Here is a 17,110-nt window from a genome sequence, read left to right as displayed (position 1 = left end):
AAGGAATTTTTGTGTTTCCTCTTTAAGGGCTTCCACTTGTTTACTTGTATTGTCCTATATTTCTTAAGGGGGTTATCTTTTCCTTTCTAAATTTCTCTATCATCATCATGAGATTTTAAATCCAAATCTTGCTTTTCCAGTGTCTTCGGATATCCATTATTTGCTTTGGTGGGAGGACTGGGCTCTGATGATGCCAAGTAGTCTTGGTTTCTGTTGCTTAGGTTCCTGTGCTTGCCTATTTCCATCAGACTGCCTCTGGTGGTAGCTGGTCTTGCTGTCTCTGACGGTGACTTGACCCTCCTGTAAGCCTATGTGTCAGCAGTCCTGTAAATCTGTTTTCCTTCAGTCAGACCTGGGAGTAGAGAGCTGCTCCTGGCTTGTGTGACCTGAAGCCTCAAGGTAGGTTGCCATGCGCAGAAGAGTTGATCTCATCTCTGCTCTCAGGTGTGTAGGGGCTCCTGGCAGGTGGCTTTCAGCTCTCGGGGCAGGCAGATACCAGAAGGGTCCTGATCCTGACTGCTCCTATGTCCCTTTGCCCAAAGGGCTCTAGGTGGGTTTCTTGGGCCAGAAATTGAGCAGAAGTTGTGATCTCTCCTGAGGTCTCAGAATTGTCCACACTTCTGAGGGTTCAGCTCTCTCCCTGAGGGGATTTGGGTGCAGGGATCTGTGGGACCAGTTCAGCTCCGGGCACAGCCAGAAGCTGAAAGTTACATGTTTTTCTTAAGTGAATTTATAACTCACTTCACTGAGAAAATGCACTTTTTAAAAAGGGAGGGGCATCATGAGTCAAACAAAATAAATAAATTGGAAACTCATCCTTTGGAAAACTTCAGAGGGATGCCTGCTCCTGAATCACTTTTCTTGCCATAGAAGTTTATTTTTATATCAGTAAACAGATATTAGTGAAATAAATCATAAGACTTAAAATGGAGCCATTTTGGGTGATCTTATGAATCTAACAGACTACACTTGAGGATTCTATAAAGGTGGCAAAGAGTCCAGGTTTGGAAACATCTTCAAAATCACTCTTAGAGAAAGAGCAAATGGGATAGATGTACCGAGAGGAAGTTTGTTAGGTTATCTGCATTGTGAGCCATCTACAATGGCTGCCTACATGCTGGAAGAGCTTAAAAACCTGGACGCTGCTCAATCCACGATGCTGGACCCCTCTGCAGTTAAACTCTGGGACAGGAGGATCCTTGCAAGCCACTCGTCTTCACACTGGAAGGCTGAAGATACCGAGTGAGATGTAAAGCAAGGACAACAGGACAGACGAAAGCACACTCACAGTGGGAGCACAAAGCACTAGTTTTCCCCTTGAGCTTCTTCAGAACTGGGGTACAATGAGAGGGTGCCACTTACTTGGAGGAAGTAAGCGTCTTTTCATTCATGTAACAGGAGATTTCCCCTTTCAGGAAACACCCTCATTCCTTTCCCAGAGCCATGTTTCTTAGTTTACTCCAGATCTAATCATGTTGACAACCAGCATCAACCACCATGATTCATGACAACATCTTTCAGAGGTGTGAAATCTCTGACAGCTACCCACAGCCAAGGACTAGAGGCCAGGCCTTGCTTTGGCTGTCCACAATCTGCTCCCCTGTATAAACTATTCCATGTGTGACTTAAAGTTTGCCAAACACTTTCTTGGTCTATGATTTGTTTCCTTCTTATAGCAAATTTCAGGACAGACTTTGCAATTTCTAACTACAAAACTAGAATTAAATAGAATAACAATTGTGGTATCTCTCAATATGGTGTTTAGAAACAGGAAGGCTTCCTGAGTAAGCCTTCTCAATCCTTTCTTCCCATAAAAAAAAGGCAGACAAGCAACCAGAGCTTCCAGGGACTAAGCCACTACCTAAAGACTATACATGGACTGACCCTGGACTCTGACCTCATAGGTAGCAATGAATATCCTAGTAAGAGCACCAGTGGAAGAGGAAGCCCTGGGTCCTGCTAAGACTGAACCCCCAGTGAACTAGACAGTTGGGGGGAGGGCGGCAATAGGGGGAGGGTGGGGAGGGGAACACCCATAAGGAAGGGGAGGGGGGGGATGTTTGCCCGAAACCGGAAAGGGAATAACACTGAAATGTATATAAGAAATATTCAAGTTAATAATAAAAAAAAAAAAAAAAGAAAAGAAAAAAAAAAAGGCAGAGAGGTAAGAGTTGATTTTTGCATTGCAGTGACCTGGGTGTGATGCTCACCGCCAACTCATATGTTTAACAGCTTCACCGTGTTGCAAGCAACACTCACATTAGAAAGCTGGTTTCCATGCTTACTCTCTAGTTTCCTATGGGTTCGTTGATGGAGAGTATGAGGTGGTCCAGTAAGTGAGCAATTAGTATCCATACAGTGTGAACTGAATCCAGGCCTTTCCCTGTCTTCAAAGGAATCAGGAGAGTTCACGCTTCATAACAACAAACTGCGGAATCAAGGAGGGCCCTGCACGTCAAGCACACTTAGCTCTTCCTTCCTATTGCAAAAAGATGCTGACAAGTGGGTAACTTTCGCAGAACAGACTGTAGTTTTTTCTTTTTTCTATTGGATTTTTTTATTTACATATCAAATGTTATCCCCTTTCCAGGTTTCCCATCCATAACCCCCTCATCCCATCCTCCCTCCCCCTGCTTCTATGAGGGTGTTCCTCCACCCACAACTCTGGCAGCTGCTGCTAGAAAACTGACTGTCTAGTAATAACATTCCTTCCACGTAAGACAGGATCTTGTTGCTGTGCCTTACTCAACATGTGAGTGGTCTCCTTCCACAGCAGAATACAAAAATGACCCAGTGGTAAATAAAGCTAAGGTGTCTTTCTTTAACAAGGACACACATTTTTCCCTTCTTGAGAAGGCCTCATGATACGTGAATGGAAAGGCCTGCCTTTTAACAATGTTGCAATGAGATTAAGTTTCAATGTGAATTTTGGAGGGGCACATTCAGACCATAGCAATCAATTATTTACCTCCAATTTAAATCTCACTTAAATTTGTTCCCCGAGAATCATTTAATTTTTAAGCCCATTTTCCAATCTGTGGTTGAAACCAGAACTACATAGGGAAACCCAGAGCCTCAATGCTCAGGGAGAGATGCATCACATTTTTTTTTTTTCAAAAAGCAGTTCTGGTTTCTTCTTTGTCAGGGCCCCAGTAGAATTGAGTCCCAGGGAAGAAATTGGCAGATGCAAGATCTGTAACCCAGAAAGCAGACGTAGGAAATGAGGCCCCTTTGTAGGCAACTAGGACAATAATTGTCCAAAGCTGAAATAAATGGTGAGGCAGTACACCCTGGATTTTTTTTTTCATGTGGAGTAGGTTTACTGGGATGGCAGAGACAAGCAAGTTAAGAGAGCGAGGGGGGAGTGAGTGAGGGGGAGAAAACCACCTTGGATTTTAATACGGGACAGCTTTAGGAGCTGGAAATGGCAGGACACCATTGGAGGACCTCACTGGGAAGCACTAGGGAGAACCAAAGGCAATGAGGCCGTATTGCCATTCTTTTTTCTCTCCCTTTACTGTTTTCTTTTGATTTCACCCTGAAGCATAAATGTTTCCTAAGAACACAATAAATAAAGTAGTCTTCATTGAATAGATAAGAGAAAACTTAGAGACTACACATTTCCATCTAATACACGTAAAGAGACAAACTGTTTTGTTTTTGGTTCTTTTTTTTTTCGGAGCTGGGGACCGAACCCAGGGCCTTGCGCTTCCTAGGCAAGCGCTCTATCACTGAGCTAAATCCTCAACCCCCAAACTGTTTTAATAATAACAGACTTTAGTGTCAAAGACAAACAAATATAATGTGATATGTGAAGAAGGTGTAGCATCAATCATTCTGATCATCGCTGTCTAACAGGAAGGAAACTGGGCTCCTAGGAACCTACACACTGGGATGCCAGGTGCAAGAATGCTCTGCATTCGTCCATTGTTGTGGGAAGGACAAGGGGCTAAAAGCAGACACTTCCTGGTTCTAAGATTAATCCATGCAGAGGCAGGAGGCTCCCTAGGCAGACCTGGACCACAGGTATCAGTGATGCCATCTAGGTCCAGGTGACTTATTCCAAGTTCATCTAATAGGCCTCTAACCCCTGTCTTCTCACTATACACTACTTTGGGTGGCACCATTGCCTAGGTTGTACTCCAAGACTATATAAAGAGAGAGTTAGGGGCTCAAGATATGGCTTATCAGACAAGAGAGTTTACTGATCTTCTGAAGGACCTGAGTTTCATTCCTAGCGTACACCTTAAGCAGCTCTTAACTACCTATAGTTCCAGCACCAGGAAATCGAGGACCATCTTCTCAGTTCTGCACCTTCAAGTACCTGCACATACCCACACCTTTATATTTAATCCACATAAATATATATGGATTAAAAATAATAAACACAATAATAAAATGACAATGTGACCAGCTACCTCGATGTCCATTCCCAGTGATTTTCCTGCTATGATGAACTGTTAATTTCAAACTGAGCCAAAATAAACCATTCCTGCCTTGAGTTTGCTTCTGTTCAAGGGTTTTAACACAGCAACAGGAAAAGCAACTAAGACACCTTGGTATCATGTACAGGACAAACTATTTGGCTCCTAAATGTTAATATTGTTCTGTTCATTAATCACAGACATATCAAAATTTCACAGCAACCGCACATAAAATGTTGTTCATTTTCTGGAATTAAATTAATGTAATAAAAATATCTGCAACAGAACAAAAGCTTCATTAAGTTGGCACATGCCAACAAATCTTAAAATATGTCAGCATAGATTGACAATAGGCTTAGAGAAGTTTGGAAAACAGACCAAAGAAAACCCAGCATGGCTTACTCAGTGGATTCTGCATATCACATCTACGGAGATGTAGGACTAGTTACTGTTCTCACTGCAGAGACAACCCTGGAAAGAAGCAACTTAAGAGGAAAGAAGGCTCTTGGTTCTAATTTTAGTCTATTATGGCAGAAAACCCACAGCACAGCTTATGGTGGCAGAAAAGCCCAGTGCAGGCTTCTTATGGGGCAAATCATCTGGTTTATAGATATAGTTTTGAGAGGATTTAATCCATTTCATCTAAGCTGTTTTATTTTATATATAGTTTCTTTCATGTGATCATTAAAATGACTGAAGAATCTCTACAAGTTTGTCTGTATTATTATTATTATTATTATCATTATTATTATTATTACTGATGGTTGTTTTGTTCCGTCTTACTTTCCTTATCTTCCTTCTCTTCCCCATTTGTCTTTTTGCTGTTCTGGCAATTATACCTAAAGCCTCACACATGCTGGACAAGTGTTCTACCACTGAGCTGTATCCCTGATCTTTCTTCTAAAGTTAACATTTTTTATTACAAGTTTGTCAATTTTACTTATCTTTTCAATAAATACACGTTTGTCTTCATACAGTTTCTATTTTTATTTTCACTTATACCTCTCTGACCTACATTATTTTATCCTTCGTTTTGTGCCTATTTTTGTAATTTTTCCCAGTTCCTTCAGTTGGACAATGAGACAACTAATTTGATAATTCTGTCCCTTCCTAATGAAAGCATTGAGAGTTTAAATGCACTTTATAGCACTGCTTTCATGGTTTTGCACAAATTTCCATTTGTTGTTTTGCACTTAAGCCACTTCTCCTTAATTTTTTATTAAACTATTCTATTTATTTATATTCCAAATGTTGCCCCCTTCCAGGTGCTCCCACCCTTTGCCTCTGAGAGGGTTGTCCCCCCTACTGCCTCACAATCCAACCCCCAGCATCCCCCTTCCCTGTGGCATCCAGTCTCTACAGGATTAGGCACATCCTCTCCCACTGAGGCCAGACAAGGCAGTCCTCTCCTACAGACCACCCCATATATGCTTTGATTGGTAGTTCAGTCTCTGGGACCTCTGAGCGGTCTGGGGTAGTTGATACTGTTGGTCTTCCTATGGGGTTGCAATCTCCTTTAGCTCCTTCAGTCCTGCCCCTAACTCTTCCATTTTGGCCCCTGAACTCAGTCAAATGGTTGGCTGTATCTGCATCTGTCTCAGTCAGCTGCTGGTAGAGACTCTCAGAGGACAGCCATGATAAGCTCCTATCTGCAAGTACAAAATTGTTTTGCATATCTGCTTTTTTGCTAGGTTGGCAATGTCAGTTATTTTTTAAATTTTGATCATTTGATGCATACATGCATGCAGTGCCCTATGATTATGTTTTCCCATCCCTGTGCCTTTACCTTACTCACTGCCTCCTGATTGACCATTTGCCTTCCTTCTGTTTTCCTGTCTTATGTGTACTTGCAGGAAATCATAGCTGCCAGGTGACTGTGACCAAAATGATCACGACATAGATAGAAGACAGCATTTTATAGTAATCCTTTCTCCAACCATGTGCTCTCTATTCCACAATGTTCCCTTGGACTTGAAAGACATGATATTGATGTTTTATTTAGGGCAGTGAACTCAACAGTTACTTAATTCTCTGCATTTGGAAAAATTATGACTCATTGCTTCAACTGTCTCTCAAAGGTGTTGTCTCTGGCCATGACTGAGAGGAGCATTATTCTATGGTAGAAACAAACATTTGGAGAGCAGTTTAAATACATGTTCATTTAGTAATGCATGAGTACTATATCCCCATAGGGTCTGTGGTAAGGGTTTTTTTCAAATAGAGTTTACAATACCATGCATGTATTTTCTCTTGCGGAACAGGACTCAAGTTCAATCAGAACCTTGTGGGTTGCCTCTAGAACATTCATGTCAGTGTTGTGCCTAGTGGACATATATTACCCGGTAAGTAGTAAGTAGGCCTTATAGGCTCGTGGTCCACAGCTGGGTAAAACCCATATTGAACATTCATTCGATATAGTTTCAATTACTTCAAATTTGTTGAATCTATTTTTATGGCTTTTTTCCAAATTAGTTGACCTGGAAAGAACATCCAGTAAAATACTGAACAGGAATTGTAAAAATGAATATCCTTTTCCATTTTGAAGATTTATTTTATTCTTAATTTTGTGGATTGGGGTGGGTATATTTGCTTTTCTCAGAAGAGGGGTTGGGATTGCCTGGGTCTGAAGTCAAAAGAGGTTGTAAACTCCCCTGTATGGGTACTAGAAACTGAACCCAGATCTAAGAGCAGTTCACTGAGCAATCTTGTCAGTCCCATCTGGCCTTATTTCTTATTGAAGGGGGAAGAATCCAGTCTTAATTAACAAGTGTGATATTAGCTAAAAGATTCTTTTGGTTACAAAAGAGTATTCCATTTGCTCATACTTGGGTGATTTTTACCATGGAATAGAGTTGGATTTTGCAAGATGCGTTTCTATATCTATTCGGATAACAAAACAACCTTGCCATAATATTCCACATGTAGGCAAGATATGAAACCATTTTTACAGTTGTGTACTTTAGTTTTCTAACATTTTGTTGAGAATTTGGGATGTATATTCACAAAGTAGATATGGACTACTTTCTTCTGATGTCTTTGCATTGTGGAAGGTAACATTTGTTGCATAGAGTAAATGTATTTTCATAGAGACAAGTATTTTTTCTTCCTATTTTTTCAAGAGTTATGAAGGCTTACTATGAAGTTTTAAAAATATTTAGTAAAGGCCAGAAGAAGACATTGGCCCCTCTGGGACTCAAGTTAAAGATGGTTATGAGGCAGGGGGCTAGGGACACAAAACCTCAGACACAAAACCCGCCTGCAGGGAGCTGGCCTGCCAGGAGCACTATCCCTCTTAACCCCAGAGGTATGACCCCACTTTGTCTCTACTGACTGTCCAAAAAGAGAACCACCAGGAGTGCACAGGGCTAGAGGGCCACAGGGTGGCCTGGGACTGAATTGTTCTGGTCTCCAACTGTGCTAAGAGCTGGGGCCGTCCCATAGTCCTTGGACACAAAACCTGCACACAGGGAGCTGGTCTGCCAGGAGTGCACTCACTTCTAGGATCACAGCCCCACAGCCCCACAGGTGGGACACACTCCAGTCAGAGACAGCAAAACCAACTAACATCAGAGATAACCAGATGGCAAGAGGCAAGCACAGGAACCTAAGCAACAGAAACCAAGACTACTTGACATCATCAGAGCCCAGTTCTCCCACCAAAGCAAGTACTGGATATTCCAACACAATGGAAAAAGCTTTCTTTGGATTTTTTTTTTATTACTAATTGTGTATTGAAAGCAGTAAAAGGTTCCACAACACTAAATAAACCAGTTCTGAGATTTCCCCAAGATAAATTTAACAGCTCCAGCTTCTTCAATGTTTATCAAAATACAAAAGAAAAAAGTAGAGGTCGTCTTTCGATGGCAAATCGGACCCTTGCAGGCTGAGGGAGGAAGCTACTTCACACATGGAGATGGGGGTGCTCCAGGATGTGGGTCTGTAATGGACCGACCCTCCCACCTTGCACGCACTCCTGCTGGTGAGACCCAGGCCTCCTGCCAGTGCGTCCAAGTGGGCCCAAGAGTAAGCTGGGTATGTAGGCTGCCATTGGGCCTGGCCACACACCAAGTACAAGCCAGGCCCTGCACCTCAGAATGGCTCCCAGCCCACCCGTAGGTGACCGTGTGAGCGCATGTACAAGCACAATGCTATGGAATGCAGGTGACCCAAAGACAGGCGAGTCACGGGGGCTCTACTGTGACCATGCAGAGGATGGTGGTTTGTTCGTCACCTTCTCTCCTGTTCCCACAGGGAAACAGGTGATCTGATAACTAGCATTCAGGCCATTAACTGCAAAACCTACACTAGGCATAGTCTCTGTTCTGTGTGTTCAAGTGTTCTTGTCCTGTATTTTAAACTATTTTTAAAAGATGAACTGAGTTTGGGTTAAAAACCAACCACCAAATGGATACCGACACCAGTCTACAGTCTAGTGGTTCCCGGAGGCCAGGTGCCCTTACACCCAAATCCCTTTCAGTACTGACAGTGAGCTGATTCTCTTTTTACAATAGAAAAGCTAAGTAATATTGCATAGGAGTACCAGAAACTGCCTCAGTGGGAACAGAAACTGTTTACATTAAATAAACACCTGGCTGCAGGCTGCGTCTGCACATGTACAGCACGGTGCGATGCACACTGTGACCAACCCATGGAGACAGCTTCTGGCACTCAGGACCACAGAGTCGCACATTTGCCACATGAGAGGAAAGCTGAGGGCAGAGAAGAGGAAGTGAGGGGGAAGAAGGGGTCTGGTTCACTTCTGGTTCCGGAGCTGATTAGACAACCGGTCTAGTCCTTCATAGAGCCCGTCTCCGCTGGTGGCACAGGTAGCCTGAATGTACCAGTTTCTGTGGCGTAGAGAGTGCAGCCCCAGCTTGTCTGTGATTTCGGCCGCATTCATGGCATTGGGGAGGTCCTGAAGGAAAGAAGTAATTAGTGGCAGGGACCACAAGCAGCCAGTCACTGTGGGCCCCCTTTTACCCCTCCTCTCTCTTCCCTGATACAGGTTTTCCTTCAGGGAAGGACCTTGCTGGTACCTACCTGCTTGTTGGCAAACACCAAGAGAACGGCATCTCGGAGCTCATCTTCAGCTAGCATCCTCATGAGCTCTTCACGGGCCTCGTTCACACGCTCTCTGTCATTGCTGTCCACTACGAAGATCAAGCCTTGGGTGTTCTGGAAGTAGTGGCGCCACAGCGGCTGAATCTTGTCCTAGCCACCCACATCCCACACGGTGAAGCTGATATTCTTGTATTCAACAGTCTCCATGTTGAAACCAATGGTGGGAATGGTGGTCACAATTTCGCCCAGCTTCAGTTTGTCTTCCCTGCAGCATCCAGGCCCACCAAGAGAATGCACGTTTCTTTTTTGCCAAAAAGTCCCTTGAAGAGGTTTGCAAAGATATTCCCCATGTTTGTGGACAGGTGGAAGCGATACTGGCCAGAGACCTCCAAGGCGGCTGCTCCCACAAGATGGCGGCGCTCTATCTTTCCATTTAAAATCACATCTTGTGATGATCCTAGAGGACTTTAAGAATAAATAACTCCCTTAAAGAAATACAGAAGAACACAGGTAAACAAATAGAAGCCCTAAAAGAAGAAACACAAAAATTCCTTAAAGAATTATAGGAAAACACAAGTAGACTGGTGAAGGAATTGAACAAAACCATTCAGGATCTAAAAATAGAAATAGAAACAATAAAGAAATCACAAAGGGACACAACCCTGGAGATAGAAAACCAATGTATCCTATCAGATCACCATGGTCTAAGGCTGGTCTTCAATAACAACAAAAATGAGAGAAAGCCCACATACACATGGAAGCTGCACAGGGCTCTACTCAGTGATAACTTGGTCAGGAGTCATAGATGCAAGCATCACCAACAGAATACAAGAGATAGAAGAGAGAATCTCATGGGCAGAAGATACCATAGAAAACATCGACACAACTGTTAAAGATAATGTAAAATGCAAAAGCTTCTATGCCAAAGCATTCAGGAAATCCAGGACACAGTGAGAAGATCAAACCTAAGGATAATAGGTATAAAAGAGAGTGAAGATTCTAACTTAAAGGGCCAGTAAATATATTCAACAAAATTATAGAAGAAAATTTCCCTAACCTAAAGAAAGAGATGCCCATAAACATACAAGAAGCCTACAGAATTCCAAATAGATTGGACCAGAAAAGAAATTCCTCCTATTACCTAATAGTCAAAATATCAAATGCACAAAACAAAGAATTTTAAAAGCAGTAAGGGAAAAAGGTCAAGTAACATATAAAGGCAGACCTAACAGAATTACACTAGACTTCTCACCAGAGACTATGAAAGCCAGAAGATCCTGGACAGATGTCATACAAACCCTAAGAGAACACAAATGCCAGACCAGGTTACTGTATCCAGCAAAACTCTCAATTAACATAGATGGAGAAACCAAGATATTCCATGACAAAACCAAATTTACACAATATCTTTCTACAAATCCAGCCCTACAAAGGATAATAAATGGCAAAGCCCAACACAAGGAGGCAAGCTACACCCTAGAAAAAAACAAGAAAAAAATTTTTTTGCAACAAAACCAAAAGAAAAGAAGCACACAAACATACGTCTACTTGTAACAACGAAAATAACAAGAAGCAACAATTACTACTCTTTAATATCTCTTAAAAATCAATGGACTCGGGGTTGGGGATTTAGCTCAGCGGTAGAGTGCTTGCCTAGCAAGCTCAAGGCCCTGGGTTCGATCCCCAGCTCCGAAAAAAAGAAAAGAAAAAAAAATCAATGGACTCAATTCCAAATAAAAAGACATAGACTAACAGACAGGATATGTAAAGAGGACCCAGCATTTTTCTACATACAGGAAACACACCTCAGAGACACAGACAGACACAACCTCAGAGTAGATGGCTGGGAAACAATTTTCCAAGCAATTGGTCCAAAGAAACAAGCTGGAGTAGCCATCCAAAAAAGACAAGAAAGAACACTTCATATTCATCAAAGTAAAAATCCACAAAGATGAAGTCTCAATGTTAAATATCTCTGCTCCAAATGCAAAGGCACCTACATCCATAAAGCTCAAAGCACACATTGCACCTTACATAATAATAGTAGTAGATTTCAAAACCCAACTCTCATCAATGGACAGTTCATGGAAACAGAAATTAAACTGACATAGAGAAACTGACAGAAGTTATGAACCAAATGGATTTAACTGATATTTATAGAATATTTTATCCTAAAAGAAAAAGATATACCTTCTTCACAGCACCTCATGGTACCTTCTCAAAAATTGACCATATACTTGATCACAAAAGAGGCCTCAACAGATACAAGAAGATTGCAAGTGTCCCATGTATCAGATCACCATGGATTAAGGCTGGTCTAAAATAACAACACAAACCACAGAAAGCCCACTTATACATAGAAGTTGACCAACGCTCTACTCAATAACTTGGTCAAGGATGAAATAAAGAAAGAAATTAAAAACTTCTTAGAATTTAATGAAAATGAAGGCACAACATACCCAAACTTTTGGGACACAATGGAAGCCATACTAAGAGAAAAAATCATAGCTCTGAATGCCTGCGAAAAGGAACAGGAGAGAGCATACATCAGTAGCTTGACAGCACACCTAAAAGCTCTAGAACAAAAGGAAACAAATATACAACCAAGAGAAATATAAGGAAGGAAATAATCAAACTCAGGGTTGAAATCAACCAAGTAGAAACAAAAAGGACTATACAAAGAATCAACAAAACCAGGAGGTTTTTTTTTTTTTTTTTTTTTTTTGAGAACATCAAGCAAGATAGATAAACCCTTACCCAGACTAACCAGAGGCCACAGACAGAGTATTCAAATTAACAAAATCAGAAATTAAAACAGAGACATAACAAGAGAATTTGAGGAAATAAAAAAATCATCAGATACTACTACAAAAACCTGTATTCAACAAAACTGGAAAATCTGAAGGAAATTTTCTGAACAATTTTCTAGACAGATACCAGGTACTAAAGTTAAATCAGGAATAGATAAACCATTTAAACAACCCCATAACTCCTAAAGAAATAGAAGCAGTTATTAAAAGTCTCCCAAGCAAAATGAGCCCAGGTCCAGATGTGTTCAGGAAAGAATTCTATCAGACCTTCATAGAAGACCTCATACCAATACTATCTAAACTATTCCGCAAAATAGAAACAGAAGGAGCACTACCAAATTCCTTCTATGAAGCCACAATTACTCTTATACCTAAACCACACAAAGACCCAACAAAGAAAGAGAACTTCAGACCAATTTCTTTTATGAATGTTGATGCAAAAATACTCAAAAAAAAAATTCTCGCAAACGAAATCTAAGAACACATCAAAATGATCATCCATCATGAACAAGGAGGCTTCATCCGAGGGATGCAGGGATGGTTCAATATATGGAAAAACATCAATGTAATCTAATTTATAAACAAACTCAATGAAAAAGGCCACATGATCATTTCATTAGATGCTGAGAAACATTTGCCAAAATTCAACACCCCTTCATGATAAAAATTCTAGAAAGACCAGGAATTCAAGGTTCATACCTAAACATAGTAAAAAACTGCAAACCAGTAGTTAATAATAAACTAAATGGAGAGAAAATTGAAGCAATCTTACTAAAATCAGGGAGTAGACAAGGCTGCCCACTCTTTCCCTACTTATTCAATATAGTACTCAAAGTCCTAGTCAGAGCAATCAGACAATGAAAGGAGATCAAAGGAATACAAACTGGAAATAAAGAAATCAAAATATCACTATTTGCAGATGATATGATAGTATATTTAAGTGACCCCAAAAGTTCCACCAGAGAACTACTAAGCCTGATAAACAACTTCTGCCAAGTGGCTGGGTATAAAATTAACTCAAACAAATCAGTAGCCTTCCTTTATTAAAAGGATATACAGGCTGAAAAAGAAATTAGAAAAATGACACTTTTCACAATAGTCCCAAATAATAAAATACCTCGGTGTGACTTTAACCAAAGAAGTGATAAATCTATATGACAAGAACTTCAAGTCTCTGAAGAAAGAAATTAAAGAAGATCTCAAAAGATGGAACGATCTTCCATTGTCATGGACTATCAGGATTAATATAGTAAAAGTGGCCAAAAGCATTCTATAGATTCAATGCATTCCCCCATCAAATTTCCAACTCAATTCTTCATAAAGTTAGAAAGAGCAATTGGCAAATTCATTTGGAACATCAAAAATCCCAGGGTAGCAGAAACTATCCTCAGCAATAAAAGAACTTATGGGGAATCACCATCCCTGACCTCAAGCAGTATTACAGAGCAATAGTGATAAAAGCTGTATGGTATTGGTACAGAGAAGGGCAGGTAGATGAGTGGAATAGAATTGAAGACCCAAGGGCTGGAGAGATGGCTCAGCCATTAAAGGCTAGGCTCACAACCAAATATATAAGAATTGAAGACCCAAAAATGAACCCACACACCTATGGTCACTCTATTTTTGACAAAGGAGCTAAAACCGTCCAATAGAAAAAAGGTAGCATTTTCAACAAATGGTGCTGGTTCAACTGGAGGTCAGCATGTAGAATGCAGATCTATCCATGCTTATCACCCTGTACAAAGCTTAAGTCCAAGTGGATCAAGGACCTCCACATCAAACCATATACACTCAAACTAATAGAAGAAAAAGGTGGCAGAGTCTCAAACACATGGGCACTGGAGGAAATTTTCCTGACTAAAACACCAATGGCTTATGCTGTAAGATCAAGAATTGACAAATGGGACCTCAAAAAACTGCCAAGCTTCTGTAAGGCAAAGGACACTGACTTTAGGACAAATCGGCAACCAACAGATTGGGGAAAGATCTTTATCAATCCTATATCTTATAGAGGGCTAATATCCAATATATACAAAGAACTTAAAAATTAGACTCCAGAGAATCAAATAACCCTATTAAAAATGGAGTACAGAGCTAAGCAAAGAATTCTCAACTGAGGAATGTTAAATGGCTGAGAAGTACCTAAAGAAATGTTCAACATCCTAAGTCATTAGGGAAATGTAAATCAAAACAATAGTGAGATCCCACCTCACACCAGTCAGAATGGCTAAGATCAAAAACTTAGGTGACAACAGATGCTGGTGAGGATGTGGAGAAAGAGGAACACTCCTCCACTGTAGGTGAGATTTCAAATTGGTACAATCACTCTGGAAATCAGTCTGGAGGTTCCTCAGAAAATTGGACATTGTACAATTGAGGACCCAGCTATACCTCTCCTGGGCATATACCCAAAAGAATGCTCTAACATACAACAAAGACACGTGCTCCACTATGTTCACAGCAGCCTTATTTATAATAGCCAGAAGCTGGAAAGAACCCAGATGCCCTTCAACAGAGGAATGGATATGGAAAATGTGGTACATCTACACAATGGAATATTACTCAGCTATCAAAAACAATGACTTTATGAAATTCATAGGCAAATGGATTGAACTAGAGAATCTCATCCTGTGTGAGGTAACCCAATCACAGAAAAACACACATGATATGCACTCGCTGATAAGTGGGCATTAGCCCAAAGCTTGAATTATCCAAAATACAATCCACAGACCACATGAAGCTCAAGAAGGATGACCAAAGTGCGTATGCTTCAGTCCTTCTTAAAAGGGGGAACAAAAATATTCATAGGAGGGAATATGGAGGCAAAGTTTGGAGCAGATACTGAAGGAACGGTCATTTAGAGCCTGACCCACATGTGGCACATATATACATACACACACACACACACACACACACACACACACACACACACACACACACACACAGCCACCAAAACTAGATAAGATTGATGAAACTAAGAAGTGCATGCTGACAGGAGATGGATATAGATTTCTCCTTAGAGACACAGCCACAGCATGTCAAATACAGATGCAAATGCTAGCAGCAAACCAAGACTGAGAACAGGACTCCTGTTGGAGGAATTAGAGAAAGGATTGAATGAGCTGCAGGGGTTCGCAAGCCCATAAAAACAACAATGCCAAGCAACCAGAGCTCTCAGGGACTAAACCACTATTCAAAGAGTACATATGGACAGACCCTTAGCTCCAGCTGCTTATGTAGCAGAGGATGGCTTTGTTGGGCACCAAAGGTAGGAAAAGCCCTTGGTCCTGCCAAGGTTGGACTCACAGTTAAAGGGAATGTTGGGGGGTGGGAATCGGGGGTGAATTGGGAGGTGAACAACCTTATAAAAGAAGGGGAGAGGGTGAGGGGACAGGATGTTTATGGACAGGAAACGGCGAAAGGGAATAACATTTGAAATGTAAATAAAAAAATCCAATAAAAACATATTCAAAAGACGAGAGAGAGAGAGAGAGAGAGAGAGAGAGAGAGAGAGAGAGAGAGACTGACTGAGAGAGAAAGAAAGAGAGAAAGAAAGAAAGAAGGAAAGAAAGAAAGAAAGAAAGAAAGAAAGAAAGAAAGAAAGAGAAAGTAATTGATGGTGGAAGGGCCCAGCCCACCATAGGTGGCAATATTCCTGGGCTATTGGCCTTGGCTTCTATAAGATAGCAAACTGAGCAATCTATGAAAAGCAAGAAAGTAAGCAACACCCCACCATGACTTCTGTATCAACTCCTGCTTCCACCTTCCTGGTTTGAGTTCCTGTCCTAAACAGTGATGTGGAAGTATAAGCTGAAACCCTTCCTCCCTGTTTGTTTGGTCATTGTGCTTTACCACAGCAACAGTAACCAAAACTGAGACAGAGTGCTTTCTCATTAAAATCAGCATATTAGGTTAGCCTGTCTTACAGCTAAAATGAGCATAGGTTCTAGCATTTTCCTCATAGCCTTTTATAAGTTATGACCACTGGGAAGAGACATCTGTGAATGGGGTGGGTGATAAGGGGTAAATATCTTTAATCCAACATACTTCACCACATTTATCAAACCATAAATTCATCTGTTTTTCTTCATAAACTTTTGATTTTCTAATGTCTTGAAAACAGAGGGAAATTGAGGAGATGAATAAACATACCTTGACAGCCAGAAACATTTTTTTCTGTTTCTTTTCTTTTCTTGAAACTGTCTTATCCAGGAGAATTCTGACTGGAGAGTTACTTCTTAGTAATTATACCACTTTTGACTCCCAAAGTAACTGGTTTGAGCAATAAAATATGTGTCACTTCTGTAAGATCTGTCTTAGTTAGGGTTTCCATTACTATGAAGAGACTCTATGACAAAGGCAACTATTGCAATGAACATTTAATTGGGGCTGGCTTACAGATTCAGAGATTCAGTCCATTATCATCAAGGCAGGAACATGGCAGCTTCCAGGCAGCCATGATGCAGGAGGAGCTGAAATTTCCACATCTTGTTCCAAAGGCAAACAGGACAAGACTGTCTCAAGGGCAGCTAAGGCGGAGGTTCTCGAAGCCCATCCCAACAGTGACACACTTACTCCAAGTCCAGACATCCTAATGCTGCCACTTGCTGGGCCAATCATATTCAAACCACCATAGCATTCAAAGGTCTCATGAGAATATCAGTAGATTAAGGGAAAGGAATCCTGCATGGTACACAGTCACCTTCTGGGGCCTGTGGGTCAAGATGTAGGATTCTCAGTTCCGTCTTCAGCACCGTGTCAGCCTGCAAGCTTCCATGCTTTCCACCATGATGACAACCCTAAAACCGTAAGTCG

The 17,110-nt window shown here is 41.1% G+C and overlaps 1 pseudogene across 1 annotated transcript; it reads right to left on the bottom strand.

Moving 5' to 3' along the window:
• Window positions 1-8,140: 8,140 nt before the first annotated feature.
• Window positions 8,141-9,889, bottom strand: LOC116892918 (annotated as a pseudogene). The gene is made up of 2 exons (XR_004386985.1): window positions 9,465-9,889; window positions 8,141-9,339 (listed from the first exon to the last, which is right to left on the bottom strand). The product of XR_004386985.1 is annotated as an ADP-ribosylation factor 1-like (transcript).
• Window positions 9,890-17,110: the final 7,221 nt, after the last annotated feature.

This window comes from Rattus rattus, chromosome 2 (genome assembly GCF_011064425.1).
Source record: "Rattus rattus isolate New Zealand chromosome 2, Rrattus_CSIRO_v1, whole genome shotgun sequence".
Lineage (NCBI taxonomy): Eukaryota > Metazoa > Chordata > Mammalia > Rodentia > Muridae > Rattus > Rattus rattus.
The sequence above is the reverse complement of the archived record's forward strand: the minus strand, read 5'-3'. Positions and strand labels throughout refer to the sequence as shown.